We start from the raw sequence: 18,235 nt of genomic DNA, 5'->3' as shown, positions 1-18,235 counted from the left end.
AGGGTGTAATGTGGTAGAATCATTTTGGAAAACTCTGAAAATCTTATTAAAGTGGAGCACTTGCATTAACTGGGCCCAGCTAGTCATGGCGGGAACAATCTCAATGCAGCATGTTCATACAGTGGAGCGTGATGTAGCAAAGAGAAGGAAACATGATTGCCACTTGCAGGAACACAGGAGAATCCTCATAAGCACAGTGTTGATCTAAATCAGCTACATGCCAAAGGGTACACACTGCACTGCACTCCACTTATATAAACTTCAGAAACAGGCAAACTATTTGTGGCATCAGAAGTTATCTTTGCAGAGCCTGAAGCTTCTGGAAAGGGTGGTAATATTCTCCTCCTAGGTAGACCTGGGCACCGGCTACATCATGGGCTGACTCTGGGGCCTTGTCAAGCTGTAAAATTTTCATTTGTGCACTTTTTAAATGCATATTTCAATAAAAAGGCTTTTTCTTAAGTTTCTGGTGACAACTTCTTGGAGAAAAAATATTCCTGAGTATACAAAACAATGCGTGTTTATCATAAAAAATGTGGAAAATAGAAGAAAGCTAAAATCATGTATAAGTCTGCCACTCTGTATTTTGATATAATCTTTTCCTGTGTTTTTCTATTTATGCATTGGGTGTGTACATGTGAAACACAATGTCCACTATACAGCATATCAATTTTATAGCCTTCTTTAAAAACCGCGCAATGTGTCCAAAGCACTCTCTCTTGCCATTAACTATTCTTCAACACACTTCAAAAGGCTGTCTTCTCCAGACACAGCCCACTGCTGCATTTAGCTCACGGCCTCGGCCATATGTACTTTCATCTTACACCGCCTCAACGACACATCTGCTGAAGCCTGGAGCTGAAACTGAGCCATTAAAAAACAGATCAATTTAGACCTAACAGGATCTTACCAACCGTATTTTGCAATGGGTGGCCCTGAACCCAGTGTTACTTAATGTTTTCATTGTTGGCCTGGGTTAGGAAACCCTACCAGCATCACCCACACAGAGAAGCAGCAGCCTTGCTTGCATGCAGATGAGGGGCCATGCCCTGGTCTCAGTCTACCTGCCCGCTGGCAGTGTAGCATCACGGCAGTTGTGTGCACAAGACTCCAGGCTCAGGGGACCCAAGTCAAGGCACCAGCTCTGCGGCTGCCACATGTGTGGCTCTGGGCAAGGGCCCAAGAGGTAGGGACTCAGTTTCTCAGCAGTAAAATGAGGATAATAAGCCCCAGTGTGCAGCTCAATGTATGGGAAGTATTTACAATAGTACTGGGCAGAGTAGGCACCCTGTAATGATAGAGACCTTTGCAGAAGTAAATGGTAGGTGACTTCCTTGCTCACAAACCTTACAGTGATCTCCTGCACATGGCTGGGGAGGAGTCTCCATGCCTGTGTGTCTAGCCCCATCTCTTACTGGTCTATAACTTCATACCTGTGCCCCGTCCACACACAACAGTTTGTAGATTCTTGAGGACAAAATGGCTCACACCTGTTTTCTACCTGGAAGCCACTTCTTCCTCATCGCGTAGCCCTGGTCTCTCATCCTCATTCATTTACCTGACTAATTTACACTCTTCTGTGTGCTTTCATCCAGATACCCTGTCTCTTCATAGAAACTTTCTCCAGTGCTCGCCTGCCCACAGACCTGGTTAGAGGCCCCGCTTTTTATGGCCCCCCGGACTTAACCACGTCACAGAAATCATCACATTGTGTTGAGCCTCCTGGCTTTCTTTGGACTGGAAGCTCCCTGAGGGCAGGGTTATCTTGTTCGTCCTTTCATCCCCAGGGCCTGGCGAAGAGTTGCTGCATGCTAAAGCTTTGCTAATTGAATGACTGTGTGTTATTTCTTAAATTCAATGAGAAATCACTCTACAAAGTCCAGGAGAATGAAAGTCTCAATAACCGAGCTTTCTCTCCCCTGAGCACCTACACGGGAAACAATCACAGTTGCAAGAGGCCTCGAAGACCTGCAGGATTTAGAAGAATCCAGGCATCTCTGGGCCCCTGGCTGGGGCTTCCGCATCTGACAATAGAGATGGCTTTGCTCAGGGGAAGAATACTTTGGGCTCTGACTCACTCCATGAGCACTGGGTAAGCAACGTCCACCTTGGTGGCTCTTGCTATAATTTGTCTGTGTGTTCAGACCCAGTCCTTCCCTCCCAAACTGCTGACAGCGGTTTTCTTCGGTTATGCTAATATCCCCCACTATGTTCAAGTTGAGTTTTGTAGACATGCCAGCTGCTCTGTTTCTTTATGTTGATTTTCTCGCTCTGCCCTAATATGTGCTCATTTCATAGGTGGACTCTCTACAATCAATCTTTTAATTTTTTAAATGTTCAAGTTATTGAGGGACACCTTCCTGAGAGGCGTCCATTGTAAACGACAGCTTATCACTGATATTATCATATGAAAGCTATTGTTGTAGGACTTTCTCTTTAGGGCCCTTGTCACATGGCCATGAGAGATTAGGGTCACAGAGACTTTGAAGGGTGAGAAAAATGGAAGTTATCGGGCCAAAAGGAAAAAAAGGGAAACAGGGACTCTCAGCAAAGCAACAGTCCTGCTAGCCGGTTTTCCCGCCTCAGCGATTGAATCTCAGGTACTATCCAGGATCCGGAGAGGCCAGGCTCCTCCCCTCTGCAAAGCGCGTGAACTTCCGTGGCTCCACCCCATTCTCCCAGTGCGCAGGCCGGTCGGAGTTTCCCCGGGGACCCTTTATACTTGGCTGTTCATTGTAGTGATATCGTTCCAAGCCTGAAGAACTTGCAATCTGATTAAGATCTGAATGCATGAATTAAAAAAAAAATTGTGGTAATTTAACATAAGAAATAGTCTTGAAGCAAGGGGTTATCACAAGGGTGCTTATGACAGCGTTAGTTGTATTAGTAAAATATAGAAATAACCAATACTAGAATTTTTAAATTACAGTGAATTCTTTTGCTGCTACTGAAATTATGCTTTCAAAGATAATTAATGTTTCTAAGGATAGTTCATTTAGAGGGGAAAGTACAGAGCTCAAATTCCAAATAAAAGGTCATGATTTGAAATTACCGTGGGAGAAAATGATATAGATATGGGAAAAGAAAGTGTTTTCAAGGCAGCAAAGCTTTGTTTAAAGCTAATCACAGATAACTTCTACTTTATTATCCTTATCAGGATTTATCTTGTATCATGAATAGTGAGCATTTGCCTCGCCTATTATATCTAATTCTGAGTTCTGTGGCTTAAGGTAGCGTCAAGCATTTGGAATGGATTCAGATAAGGGCCAGCCCGGCTGGTGCCAGAGCAGGGCACAGAGCCTGTTTCCTACCGATCCTGGGTCCTGACAGTGCGACTCCGCGTGCGGCTTCTCCCTGCCATGGTCTTAGATTTCATCCTGTCTCAGTGTATGAAGAGCGAGAAGGATTCATTCCAGGTCTGTTTGTGAATCTTTTCTAAGAAGAAGTGTTTCCTAGGCAACTTCTAGAAGGCATTAAACAATAATGGGTTTTAGTTTTTCAAGAAACCTTGGAGATCTAGGACATCCTGTCTTTACCAACGGAGACACCAAGGCACAGAGATTCCAGGGGATGTGACGGCAGAACCATTTCCTTGTTCTTGTCGGCTCGCCTTCTGCTGGCTGTGGCTTCCTTTGTGTCTAGCATATAACCCTGCCTGCCTATTCAGGATTAAGGGAGGCCAAGTTCTGCCTCCTGGCTGGTGAATGCCGGGAGGCCCAGGAGGAAGCAGTAGCTGGTGAGGGAAACGCGCAGCAGATTGACAGCTGGGCGGAGCAGGGCAGGCCTCCCGGAGCACATTTCTGCACAGAGAACTAGGAAGCAATAAACTTCACGGGAAGTGGATCTTATCCTAAAAATAGCAGGTTTAATGCTGACATGCCTACCTTTTGATGACTTACGTTTGTTTTTGCATAATTATGATTACTAATTTGAAAGCAGCTAGGAAATAATCTAATAAGGATGAAAATAATAAAAATACATTTAGAAACGTAAATTGACATAATATTATCATGTTTTAGTCAATTCAAATGAATATTTCCAAGGAATTCAGTTTATAATTAAATTTAGGAAATAATAGTGCCCTAAACTTTTTTTTTTCTTTTCTTTTTTTTTTTTTTTTTTGAGACCGGGTCTCACTTTGTCACCCAGGCTGGGATGGAATGACATAATCATAGCTCACTGCAGCCTCGAATTCTGGGCCTCAAGAGAAACCCTCACCTCAGTCCCCTACCCCCAGTCCCCTACCCCCAGTCCCCTACCCCCAGTCCCCTACCCTCACTCCCCTACCCCCAGTCCCCTACCCCCAGTCCCCTACCCCCAAGTAGCCAGACTACAGGCACAGGCCATCACACCCTTCAGTTTTTTGTTTTTTTTTTTTTTTTGAGACAGCGTTTTGCCATGTTCCCAGGCTGGTCTAAAACTCCTGAGATCAAGCAATTTGCCAGCCTCAGCCTCCCAAAATGCTGGAATTACAGGAGTGAGCTACCATATCTGGTATCCTAAACGTTTTTGATTGGCTAGGGGAGATAATACTGAGAGGTGAAGCCAGCTAGACTTCCTGGGTCGAGTAGGGGCTTGGAGAACTTTTCTGTCTAGCTAAAGGATTGTTAACACACCAATCAGCACTCTGTAAAATGGACCAATCAGCAGGACGTGGGTAGGGCCAAATAAGGGAATAAAAGCTGGCCACCAGAGCCACCAATGACAACCCGCTGGGGTCCCCTTCCACGCTGTGGAAGCTTTGTTCTTTCGCTCTTCACAATAAATCTTGCTGCTGGTCACTCTTTGGCTCTGCACCACCCTTAAGAGCTTTAACACTCACTGTGAAGGTCTGTGGCTTCACTCCTGAAGTCAGCAAGACCACGAACCCACCAGAAGGAAGAAACTCCGGACACATTTGAACATCTAAAGGAACAAACTCCAGACACACCATCTTTAAGAACTGTAACACTCACCATGAGGGTCTGCGGCTTCATTCTTGAAGTCAGCGAGACCAAGAACCCACTGGAAGGAACCAATTCAGGACACAATATGATGAATGGTTTTTAGTTGTTGTTGTTGTTGTTTAGTGATTTTTAAAATTATTATTGTAGTTTAAATTCTGGTATATATGTGCAGAACGTGCAGGTTTGATACATAGGTACACACATGCCATGGTGGTTTGCTGCACCCATCAACCTGTCATCTACATTAGGTATTTCTCCTAATGCTATTCTTCCCCTCAACAGGCCCAGGTGTGTGATGTCCCCCTCCCTGTTTCTATGTGTTCTCATTGTTCAACTCCCATTTATGAGTGAGAACATGCAGTGTTTGGTTTTCTGTTTCTGTGTTAGTTTGCTGAGAATGATGGTTTCCAGCTTCATCCATGTCCCTGCAAAAGACATAAACTCATCCGTTTTTATGGCTGCATAGTATTCCATGGTGTTAAAGACTTAAACATAAGACCTCAAACCACCATAAAAAGCCTAGAAGAAAACCTAGGCAATATCTTTCAGGACATAGGCATGGGCAAAGACTTCATGATTAAAACACCAAAAGTAATGGCAACAAAAGCCAAAATTGACAAGTGGGATCTAATTAAACTAAAGAGCTTCTGCACAACAAAAAGAACTATTGTCAGAGTGAACAGGCAACCTACAGAATGGGAGAAAATTTTTGCAATCTATCCATCTAACAAACGGCTAATATCCAGAATCTACAAGGAACTTAAACAAATTTACAAGAAAAAAAAAAAAACCTCATCAAAAAGTGGACAAAGGATATGAACAGACACTTCTCAAAAGAAGACATTTTTGTGGCCAACAAACATGAAAAAAAGCTCTTCATCACTGGTCGTTAGAGAAATGCAAATCAAAACCACAATGAGATACCATCTCACCAGTTAGAATGGCGCAAGTTAGAATGGCGATCATTAAAAAGTCAGGAAACAACAGATGCTGGAAAGGATGTGGAGAAATAGGAACGTGTTGACGCTGTTGGTGGGAATGTAAATTAGTTCAACCATTGTGGAAGACAGTATGATGATTGTTAAGACAATTCTACTAAAGGAAAACTATCTCTGCTTTGCATTAAATATCTTGCATTTGCCGTTTTTCCTTAAGATTTCTTAAATCAAATTGTACATCATAAAACAGGTCTAATAATCGGCTGAGCGGGGTGGCTCACACTGTAATCCCAGCAGCACTTTGGGAGGCCAAGGTGGGCCGATCACCTGAGGTCAGACCAGCTTAGCCAACATGGTGAAACCGCACCTCTACTAAAAACACAAAAAAATTAGCCAGTGTGGTGGTGCATGCCTGTAATCCCAGCTACTCAGGAGACTGAGGCAGGAGAATAGCTTGAACCCAGGAGGCAGAGGTTGCAGTGAGCTGAGATTACACCATTGCACTCCAGCCTGGGCAACAGACTGAGACTCAGTCTAAAAAACAAAACAGAACAAAACAAAAAAACCAGGCATAATAGTACTCTCCCACATTCCCCGTATTCTTTGACTGCTGACAAAATAAAACACACTGTCAGTTCTCTGACCTTCAAAAGTCAGGTGTGGATATTGGGTGAAATTGAATGTCACGTTACTTGTGGGAGAAAATTGCTATTTTCTTAAAGGAAACTTGGCCAGGGCCTCTGTCCTGTCCTTCCCTGACTCAGCTGATTGCAGCTTGCAGGACTCCTCCCCGCAGTGCTTCTACCAGGACAATGACACCAGGTACCTTGCTGCACACTTCCCTTTCTCCACACTTGTTTTTGAGGAGTTCAGGTGACCAATATTTCCCAGGGCTCCAAGAAAGCAATACAGGTGTAACTTCACCTTTGCCATTGCCGTGAAAGGACTATGTGCTCACCTGCATATCAAGTGGAATGGGCCCATATGGATTTAGCTTAGCCCATCCAGATTTTAAAAAATATCTGTTAAGTGTTTCCCTTTGCCTTTCTTCTATTTTCATATTTAAGGAGCCGAAGAATCAATAGAGCTGAGGGCAGCAAGATGGAATTATAACTCATTCACCCCCCTTTACTGTATGCAAGATATAATATTCCTTGACCCCTGTACATCTGCTTTGCAATTTTCTATCCTTGATCATCAATGCCTTCTTTAGGTGGCTTCCCCTCCTGTCACTCTATGATCCTTATCTTTGTAAACTGTCTGTTGTTTTATAACTGAGTTGACTTTAGTGAATAATCAGAAAACAAGTTGCCGGTTAATATATTCTTAGGATAAACTGAAGATTATGCCTGGAGAGGCTTGTCCATGGTGCAGCTGAGACGTCTCCTATCTTCTTTTCTGTCTTTTTTTTTTTTTTTTTTTTTTGAGACAGAGTCTCGCTGTGTCACCCAGGCTGGAGTGCAGTGGTGCGATCTTGGCTCACTGCAAGCTCTGCCTCCCAGGATCACGCCATTCTCCTGCCTCAGCCTCCCGAATAGCTGGGACTATAGGCACCTGCCACCACGCCCGGCTAATTTTTTGTATTTTTTTTAGTAGAGACGGGGTTTCACCGTGTTAGCCAGGATGGTCTCGATCTCCTGACCTCATGATACACCCGCCTCAGCCTCCCAAAGTGCTGGGATTACATACAGGCCTGAGCCACCGCGCCTGGCCGTCTCCTATCTTCTTGTCTGTGTATATGTGTGAATCCTTCACGCCGAGACAGAGTTGTATGAATGAATCATTCTGAACCTGATGTTCTTTCTACAATGTGGATACATGCAATTGTTTGTTTGCCCTCCTGCCCTGTGGTCACAGCAGTGGCCTATTTACAGGGATGTTTACTGTTCCAGAGACTGGCTGTTTCCTACGCTTATGTTTTTACTCCATCTTTTTCAGTGAGCTTAAGTTTGTTTACTACATACTAGTATGTTCCTCTACTAGTCATTGTAACAGTGTTTCAAAATGTTTCAGCATATCCTTGTGTCTTTCTTTTCTCTGTTCATCTTGTTTCTAATTTCCTTTCCAGAACTTTCCATGGTGTCCAGGACAATCCTGGTTTTCTATCTGTTGTCCTGTTGTCATTATCAATAGTAGCCAATTTCACCCTGAAAGTAACTGTGTTGAAATGAAAATTATATTTGCCTATTTACCCATAAAGTAATCACTTCTCTAAGATTTTATACCCACTTTCTGAGAAACTTTATTCCAGGAAAAGACTAATTAGATAGGTCAATTAATGTGGATCAACTTGCTCCTGTCATGTTTGAAATCATAAAACAAGGCCTAAGTCCATTTGGGTGCTATAACAAAATCCCATAAGCTGGGTCGTTTCTAACAACAGAAATTGGTTCCTCACAGTTCTGGAGTTTGGGAAATCCAGGAGAAAATCACCGACAGACTCGGTGTCTGGTGAGAGCCCGCTTCCTGGTTCCTAGAGGGCCGTCTTCTCACTGTGTCTTTACATGGTGGAAGAGGCAAGTGAGCTCTCTTGGGCCTCTTTCATAAGCCCATGAACCCCATTCATGAGACCTCCTCCCTCATGGCCTAATCACTTTCCACAGGTGCCACCTCCATGTAACATCACCTGGAGGATGGCATTTCAACATAGGAGATTTCATGACGTGTTTTCTTCTGCAGCACGTGTTCTAAAATTGGAATGAGATTTCATTAGCCCTCCTCCCTCATGACCTAATCACCCCCCACAGGCTCCACCTCCATATAACATCACCTTGGGGATGGGGTTTGGGGCAGGGGAACATAAACATTGAGCCCGTTACAGGGGCAGACCCTAAGCATAACACCAACCAGTAAGTGAGTCCTAACAGGATGAATCTAAATGATAGATAGGGTGGGAGAGACATTTAAAAGTCCTCTAAACTTTTCTGGTCATTGGTATTTACTCAGAATCTGTGGCTAATTCTGCACTTGCCAGCAATGATCACTGTCCTTGTTATTGTCCTCATTTGTCCAGCACATATTGCACACGTTTGCACATGCTGCGTACCAAGCTGTGTGCAAGGCTGCTCAGCGAGCACATCAGATAAACTCCTGCCACCTTAGTGCTTACCCTGGGGAGGTGGGGGGAGGCAGACTCACAAAAGGGAAAATTAAATAAACAAAAAACCAGATAATGTCGAGTCTTGTTGAAAGAAAAGTGGTGTGACAAAACCTGAGTTTTTACAAAGTAACTTAGAATGAAAGACCAGGAACATCCTCTCAAAGGAGGAGACATTTGTGAAAAGAAGTAAATGATAAGTCAGTCCCAGTCATGCAGGATGTATGGAAAAGACATCTCAGGTAGAGGAACGATGAAAGCAAGCATCCTAAGGAGAAGGAAACATGGCACGTTCGAGGCACGGAAAGAAGGGAAGTGAGTATGGTTGTCATGGGAAAGAGGACAAGTCAATATGCAGAGTTCAGAGAGATGGACAGGGCCAGGTCATCAGGAGTGGTGGACAGGGCCAAGGGTTCAGACAGGCCTGTAAGTGGGGTGTGCGGCACGGGATACTGACATGCAGTGATGTACATTAAAAAATATCCTCGCTATCATGTGCAGAAAACAGCAAGAAAGGCAAATAAAAAAGCAAAAAGCAGAGCCCACTTAGATGTCTCTTACACGTGCCAAGAGTAAAATGGTAGAGGCTGTGGCTGGGTAGATACAGCAGAGAGGGAGAAGGGAAAGTCTCTGGGATGTCTTTTGGATGTAGTCATTATGAACTGGGTGGGGAAGGTCAGTAAAGACACTGAATCGAGGATCTGTCTGAAGAACTGGCTGGAACACTTGGGGAGACTGTAGGGTCAACTAACAGGCAGATAATGTTGGGGAAAAAATGAAAAGTTTTGTGTTGTCAGGTTAAGTTTAGAAGCCCATTAGATTTCCAAGGGGAAATGACAAATGAAGAGCTGCATGTTTGGTGTACAAGCCAGGAATTCAGGGTAGAGGTCACAGCTAGAGATATGAACAAGAGGGTGATTGGTATATAGACTGTGTTTAAAGCCGCTGGATACAAATGGACAATCTAGAACATATAGCAGAGGAATCCCATCCAGATTCACCATTTAGGGTTCAGTAAAGGAGACTGTGAGGTAGAAAAAGCATGAGCGTGAGGTCCATGGAAGCTGAGAGAAAACATGTCCTGGGAGGTGGTGTGTATCCACGCGTGCTAAGAGCTACTGGGAGGACTGGAGAGGCCAGAGGGAGGTGAGATCTGGGTCTGGTAGCCACTTCCCAAGTGAGGTGGAAAAGAACGGCTTTGGCTTCTGGGGAATGAAGTGGAAAGAGCCTGGTGAGAGACAGTGAGAGACATAGCAAGAGGGGAGAATGCAGAGGCTGTGGCTTCAGATGCTTTCAAGAACTTCTGTCATCCAGAGGAACAAAGAAACAAGGCATTTATTGCATAGAAATAGGAAATCAAGGCTGGGCATGGTGGCTCACGCCTGTAACCCTAGCACTTTGGGAGGCTGAGGAGGGTGGATTGCCTGAGCTCAGGAGTTCGAGACCAGCCTGGGCAACATGGTGAAACCCCGTCTCTACTAAAAATACAAAAATTAGCTGGGCGTGGCGGCATGCGCCTGTAGTCCCAGCTACTCAGGAGGTTGAGGCAGGAGAATTGCTTGAACCCGGGAGGCGGAGGTTGCAGTGAGCTGAGGTTGCATCGCTGCACTCCAGCCTGGGTGATAGAGGCAGGAGAATTGCTTAAACCCAGGAGGCAGAGGTTGCAGTGAGCTGAGATCATGCCACTGCACTCCAGCCTGGGTGACAGCGCAAGACTCCATCTCCAGAAAAAAAAAAAAGAAAAGAAAAGAAAAAAAGAAATAGGAAATCAGAACAGCAACATTTTTTAAGAAAACAAAAGTGTACTCCAGAGCATGTTTGTATGCGGATAGAAATGGCCCAGTAGAGGGAGAGGGTGGTGTGGAAGACAGGGGTAATGACTGTATGAGGAGAGAGGTGATAGGAGCAGAGCAGAAATGCTTGGTTGACCTTTGATAGGAAAAAGGACATGCCATCCTCTGAAACCTCAGGCAAAGCCGAGATCTAGGAAAGCCCCACAGCTGTTAGGCTGGTAGAGCTGGTGGCAGTAAGATGAGTTCCTCTCTATTTCTTTCTATTTTCTTAACCTGGGATGAGGCAGGATGAACAGATGCAATGGTTAGGAGGTGCTGTGTGGTAACGTGGTGGACCCTCCACAGGGACTATTTTGATCTGGCTGTGATCTGCACATCCTAAGATGTCTATATTCCAGGACTGATGGGACAACTGAACCTGCGTGCTGTGCTCTCATCATCAGAACGCCTGATGGTCACTGAGCTTAGTGGTGCTTTGCCCAGATGTTTGTGTGCTCACTAAATTATGCTCTGCAGTTTCGGCCCCATCTGCAATTCTGACATTGTCTCATATTTCTCCACTTTGCCCTTCCTTCCTTCCTTCCCTTCTCTCCTTCTTTCCTTCCCTTCTCTCCTTCCTTCCTTCCTTCTCTTCTCTCCTTCCTTCCCTTCTCTTCTTCCTTCCTTCCTTCCCTTCTCTTCCTTCCTTCCTTCCCTTCTCTCCTTCCTTCCTTCTTTCCTTCCTTCCCTTCTCTCCTTCCTTCCTTCCCTTCTCTTCCTTCCTTCCCTTCTCTTCCTTCCTTCCTTCCCTTCTCTCCTTCCTTCCTTCCCTTCTCTCCTTCCTTCCTTCCCTTCTCTTCTTCCTTCCTTCCCTTCTCTTCTTCCTTCCTTCCCTTCTCTCCTTCCTTCCTTCCCTTCTCTTCCTTCCTTCCTTCCTTCCCTTCTCTCCTTCCTTCCTTCTTTCCTTCCTTCCCTTCTCTCCTTCCTTCCTTACTTCCCTTCTCTCCTTCCTTCCTTACTTCCCTTCTCTCCTTCCTTCCTTCCTTCCTTCGTTCCTTTCTCTCTCTCTCTCTTTCTCTCTTTCTTGACACGGTCTCGCTCTGTCACCCAGGCTGGAGTACAGTGGTGTGATCTCAGCTTACTGCAACCTCTGCCTCCTGGATTCAAAAGACTCTCCTGCCTCAGCCTCCCAAGTTGCTGGGATTACAGGTGTGCACCACCACACTCAGCTAGTTTTTGTATTTTTAGTAGAGACGGGGTTTCACCATGTTAGCCAAGTTGGTCTCAAACTCCTGACCTCAAGTGATCTGCCCGCTCCCGTCTGACAAAGTGTTGGGATTACAGGCGTGAGCCACAGCGCCTGGCCCGCCATGGCTTTCTTCCTGCTCTCCAGTCTTCTCTGGAGCTTCACTCTTTCTGGGCCAGTGCTCACAACATTTTCCTGGCAGGAATATTCACATCCCACTTCCACAAGGGAAATAAGCCCATTTTTTTCACCCAGTTCAAATTATACCTTTAAAATGACACATTTTTGACGACCTCCTTCACCTCCCTCCATTCGGAATGTTCTCTCTAGGGATACCCATGAAACATTGATTCATTCATTCATCCACTTGGTTATTCAACAGGTTTTTATAAATTATCTACAATGTGCTGGGAGTAGGGATGTAGTTTCCAGGAATACAGTGGTGAGCAAATTGACGTGGGCCTTGCTTACAAGCAGTCACCACCTAGAAAAAGCACTGTGGCAGAGACAGTCCTTCCAGTAGTAACTCCAACCTCTTCATTCCACTATTTTTAGCTGGACAGTGACCACCTATCATAGACGACCTTTTTCGACTTTTTTTGCAGCTAGATGTGGCATGTGATTAAGTTTTAACCAACAGCTCATGAGTTCAAATGTCGTGTACAGTTTATGAGATGTAGTCTTGAAGTGAGGAGAAATGCCTTAAAATTTTTTTTTTCAATTTCCTTATCCTGCCATTTGGACTGTAGCTTTCACTGCTGGATGGAGCTGAATTAGTCATTGTGGATAGTGCAGTGGAAGCCAAATTTGAGTCTGATTCAAGTGAGATCCTAGAAGGACCCTGGGTTCCTGGCACCTTCCGAGCCCATGTGGCTCTACTCAGCCCTGCTCTTTTTAAATAAGAAAGTAGAGCCTTGTTGTTTTAAGCCACTGGTATTTCAAGTATCCTGTTATGCACGTTTGGTCTAACTAAAATAAAGGCTACCAACCGAAAAATGTAGGGGGCTCTAAGAACATGCAATACGATTCAGTCAAGGGACTTAGAGTAGCAGACTTCAAGTTTAGATCATAGAGAAGGGTTGGAGTTCAATAAAGTGATAGAAGGAGGGAACAGTAAAGTCCAGGTGGAGGGAACGGTATTTCAAAGACCCTAAAACAGGAGAATGTGGCCCTTCAAAGGTCCCAAGACTGTGGCTTCAGCAGAGCAAAGTAGGAAAAGAGTGGCCCAGCATACGTCTAGAGATGCAGGCAGGGGCCAGATTACCTATGACACTGTAGACCAGGGTGGGAATGTTGTTCTTTATTCTACAAAAAACTAGAGGTGGATACGGTGGCTCACACCTGTAATCCCAACAGTTTGGGAGGCTGAGATGGGCAGATCACTTGAGGTCGGGAGTTCGAGACAAACCTGGCTAACATGGTGAAAGCCTGTTTCTACCAAAAATACAAAAATTAGCTGGGTGTGGTGGCGGGCGCCTGTAGTCCCAGCTACTCAGGAGGTTGAGGCAGGAGAATTGCTTGAACCTGGGAGGTGGAGGTTGCAGTGAGCTAAGATCGTGCCACTGCACTCCAGCCTGGGTGACAGAGTGAAATTCTGTCTCAAAAAAAAGTAACAATAATAATATAAAAATAAAAATAAATGGAAAGCGATTGAAGAGTTTTATGCAGGTATTTCAGTGATCAGGTCTGGACTTTTAAAACATCTTGCTTATTGCAGTAGGGAGAACTTATTGCAGGTGGACAAGAGTAGATACAGGAAGGCTATCAAGGAGGTTAGCCAAGGTTAGCCCAGTGCCATTTGCTCCAGCAGGGAGGAGGAATGTCAAGAAGTAGGCAAGCTTGAAATCTACCTGGGAGGTGAAGCCTGCCTTTCCTGCTTTGAGTTCTGCATGGAGGATATGGGAGGGTGGGGCTTCTGGTTTCATTTAGATTTGCTTAGATGTAATTTACCTTCGCCTATATTTTTTATATACTTGCATCCATAATTTACCTTCTGTACTACAGTTAAACACCAAAGCAGTAGGACTGTGTTTTACTCATCGTTGTGTCTTCTTCCCCACCCAACACAGCACCTTGCTCACAGTTGGTGCTCAATACATATTCATTGATTTGGTTAACGGGGTAGATGGATAAACAACAGTTGCATAATTCTTCCCAAAGGAATCCAGTGATGCTAGCAGAACTTGCTGGAAGGCTCCTTTGAGAATTGTTTATTTGCTGACTTCGTTGATATTTGTAGGACGGCAGCGTAGGCCGGAAGGGTAGGTCTGATTTTGCAAATTCATTTGCCTATGAAAACAGCCCATATTATGGAGTTACAAGTATGAGCAACAGGAATGGTGCAATCTATGTTCTCTGGCAAATATAGTGTCTGAAAAAAAAATTACGACTTTCACCCACTTGCTCTTTTGCAATCGTGTAGCAATAACTGTCAAAGGGTAGTGGGTTTTTCTCCTGTGTCATAATGCAGGTTTGAGTAACATGTTTTGAGTAACAAATGATTTCACTTTGTTTGGTTAATTATTGTGGGTGGTTTATCAATTGATTTAGTGCTCTTTATAAGTATCAGGAAATGAATGTAGACACAGAAAAACAACTCCATTACAAATTATGGGAATGGATAGTGGCTAGTCAAATCAGATGTTTTATGCTTAACTAAGTAATAACTGAGGAGTGGACTCAATTCCAGGTGACACATTCCATGGTGGTTCGGAAGCCCCAGGGAAGAGAGGTCTGCAGTCAGAAAACCACATGGCTCCACTGTCTGCAAGGCCTGTGTGACAAACGAAATAAAAATGCATTCAGGCCACCATAAATGGGCTGCTGGGAACAATGTTCCCTAAAGAATTCATAATTTATTCCTGATTTCAAGTGCTCATTCAGCATTTTGAATAGTGACATTCTCAGGAACAAAAGCCACCTTCATCAAGCGATGAAGAAGGCCCACAAGCTCGCTACAGGTCTACAGTGAACATGAAATTATGAATCAGTTGTAGTACGCAGAGTCAGTGGACTTTAAAGATACAGGAGGTGGTCTCCTGAGAGGTGTGGAAGGATGCCATTTTATTCCAGTAGGTCGCTTTATTTTTCACTTACATATGACTGTTGATAGCCCATCACAAATCAATTTGCCTTAAAAGTTTCCTGGAACATGGTAAAATACATGATTTAAAAAACACATAAATGTATGCATTCTCCCTCTCTCTCCCCTCTCCCCAACCCTACCCTTTCAACAGATGAATTTTGGAAAGCCAAAACTCTTTTGCCATTAAGTTCCTGTTTACTAATCAGCAAATTTAAGTAACTCAACAATTATCAGAATAACTGTGTCATTCAATAAAATGAGTAACAACTACTTCTGTGAAAAACAGGTCGATTTAGAGGTGATATTATATTCCACCTCCCCACATGATTACTTTATTTTTCCATCTCATTTTGTGGATGCCAGGATTAACTATTTGCTATTTTAAGAAAAGTTTTGACAATCTTTTTTTTTTTTTTTTGACATGGAGTTTCGCTCTTATTGCCCAGACTGGAGTGCAATGGCACAATCTCAGCTCACTGCAACCTCCGCCTCCAGGGTTCAAGCAATTCTCCTGCCTCAGCCTCCCGAGTAGCTTGGATTACAGGCATGCGCCACCACGCCCAACTAATTTTGTATTTTTAGTAGAGATAGGGTTTCACCATGTTGGTCAGGCTGGTCCCAAACTCCTGACCTCAGATGATCCGCCCACCCCGGCCTCCCAAAGTGCTGGGATTACAGGAGTGCGCCACTGCGCCTGGCCTAAGTTGTGACTATTCAGATATCAGTTTCCCTCCTATCTGTAAATAAGTTTGTTTCAATTAATAATGCATCCTAAACTCACTGCAGAAAATTTAGAATATGCATAAGGATATGAAAATAAATTTACCCAAAATACTATATGAAAATTTTGTTTCATATTCTGGATTTTTTCTTATGCACAGATGTATATTATTTGAAATAATAGCACTGACTGAACACCCTGTACTGGCACTGTGGTATATACTGAAATTTCATTATCTGATTTGTACATTTAATTCTCATGACAACTTTACATTAACTATGCAATTTTTTATTGTTATCCTTTAGCATCTTACTGTATGTTCTTCTCCATATCATTAAAATTCTTAGTAAATGTTAATGCCTGCATATTTTGTGGGAGGGATGTAGCATTTCAGGTTTATGTAACTCATAAACAATTGGATGTTTCCAATTTTTCATTAGTACAAATAATGTAAATATTTTCACTTTGTCTTACAAATACTGTTATAATTATGAAATTATAAACAGCTACATCTTTTATATGAATCCTTATATGTGTTTTTGGTTGTAGAGTTAAAATACATTCTCAGAAGTGAAATGTAGGGATAAAGCCTAGGAACATTTTATGTAGACAGTATTTTCTGAAGAATTTTCATAGCAAAAGATATTTTACTTAGACCAGATTTGCCTTTCTTTAACTTGCATTCATGGACATGCAAGTTAAGAACTAAAATTAGTTCATTATACAGACTTCTCCCCAAACAGGCAAGCTGAGTATGTGGAGCCCTTAGTCAATTGGATATTTGCCTCTAGTCAAATTTAAGTTCCCTCTGGAAAGTGAAAAAGACTACCGAGAGTGTGCATCATTCTGGCCATCTCTGATACCCAAGGCTGACCAAGGCTGTCTCTTGCCCTGTGGAGTGGGAAGGCAGTGGGCTGAGTCTTCCTCGGTCAGTGGCCGTTTTGGTTGTGCCAATGCCGCAGCAGGTTTCATCAGATCCCTGCAGAGAGGAAGCTGTGCACAAACCCTGCATGGGTGTCTGGAAGCCACGCTGGGGCTGCTGAGTGCCTGAAAACGCTGCACTCACCACCCAGGAGGACAGTTTTCCCAGGCCAATTCCCATTAGAGCGACCAACACTGGCAGCGTTCAGTCAACATCTGAGAGAATCTCTCTGACTCGAGAGTGCCTTCAACATAAGGAGAGCTGGTTTGGGGGCCACATGTAAAGTCCCTGACTTAGTAGGTTGCTAACAACATTGTCTTCCTTCTCTTTCTTGAAGGTAGGCACCTGAGTGTTTAATATAGGAAGGTGTTATAAACTTAACTACATGCTATAACTAAGCCTTCATTTGAGAAACCAAAAAGAAGGAAATTAGACTTCATGAGAAAAATTAGAAAACAGTCTTTATCATTTTATCCCACTTCACACTTATGAGAAGTACCTAAAATATTGAGTAAACTTGAGGATATATCACTGAATCCTGAATTAAGCATTTGCAACATCAGTGAAGAAAAACTGGTTCAATGACGTGAACCCATGAAAGGGCACAAGGAGAAGTAGGAGAAAATTCACTCTGATCTGAAAGTGAAGTGGTAGGAAAAAATCTTGGCAAGATTTTAGGTTTGGTAAACTATTTTTAAACCGTTTCATCGAGGTTTGATTGACATGGAAAGCTGTATATATTTAATATATACAACTATCTGAGTTTGGGGATAACTAACCATCTGTGAGGCCAATTTGGCAAAATATTTTGAATATTTGGAGAAATATTCAAACCATGAGTGTATGTCGACACCCAACCCACTCTATGAGAAGAAAAATATAGATTTACTCTTTAACAGGTTGATTGAAGTATGAATTACATATAATAAATGGCACATAACTAGGGTGTGCAAGTGGATAAGCTTTGGCATATGTGCACACCAATAGGCCCTTCTGCACTGAAGGAAATGCATAATCCAGTCCTCCAGCTGTTCCTCTCACCCCTTTGTAATCTCTCCTGCCCTGCCTCTGCTCAACCCCCTCCCCAGGCAACTACTGTTCAGCTTTCTGTCACCACTGATTACTTTGCATGTTCTGGAATTATATATAAATGGAGTAATGTCATGCATGGTCGCTTTTGCCTGGCTGCTTTTTCCCCACAGAATTATTTTAAGATCCATTCATGTTTTGGTGGCAAACAATCATTCATTCCCTGTCATTGCTGAGTAGTATTCCACCAAAGCGATTAATTTTTAAACAGATATTGTGGCTCTTAAATTCATATTTATTAAGCCTCCATAAGAGAAAAAAAAAGATTCCTGTAACAGTATGAGCTCTTTTCTCCCTCCACCAAGTCAATGAATTTTTCTGTGACATCGTTGCTTCTTATGATTTGAAGAAGCGCTGTTTACCGCATGTCTTACTCTTAACGCTGAGATGCTACGAGGAAGGCAAAACACAAGCACTAA

General features: G+C 43.4%; 1 long non-coding RNA gene across 1 annotated transcript in view; it reads right to left on the bottom strand.

The window, feature by feature from the left end:
* Positions 1-564: 564 nt before the first annotated feature.
* Positions 565-18,235, bottom strand: part of LOC107967984 (uncharacterized) — a 29,092-nt gene continuing 11,421 nt past the window's right edge. The window contains exons 2-4 of the long non-coding RNA XR_010150560.1: positions 3,312-3,463; positions 1,434-2,782; positions 565-864 (exon numbers count right to left, since the gene is read on the bottom strand). This is a non-coding gene — a long non-coding RNA (uncharacterized LOC107967984). The remainder of the gene's footprint in view (positions 865-1,433; positions 2,783-3,311; positions 3,464-18,235) is intronic.

The sequence above is a fragment of the Pan troglodytes genome, chromosome 14, assembly GCF_028858775.2.
Source record: "Pan troglodytes isolate AG18354 chromosome 14, NHGRI_mPanTro3-v2.0_pri, whole genome shotgun sequence".
NCBI lineage: Eukaryota > Metazoa > Chordata > Mammalia > Primates > Hominidae > Pan > Pan troglodytes.
Note: the sequence above shows the minus strand (reverse complement) of the source record. Positions and strands in the feature narration are given on the sequence as shown.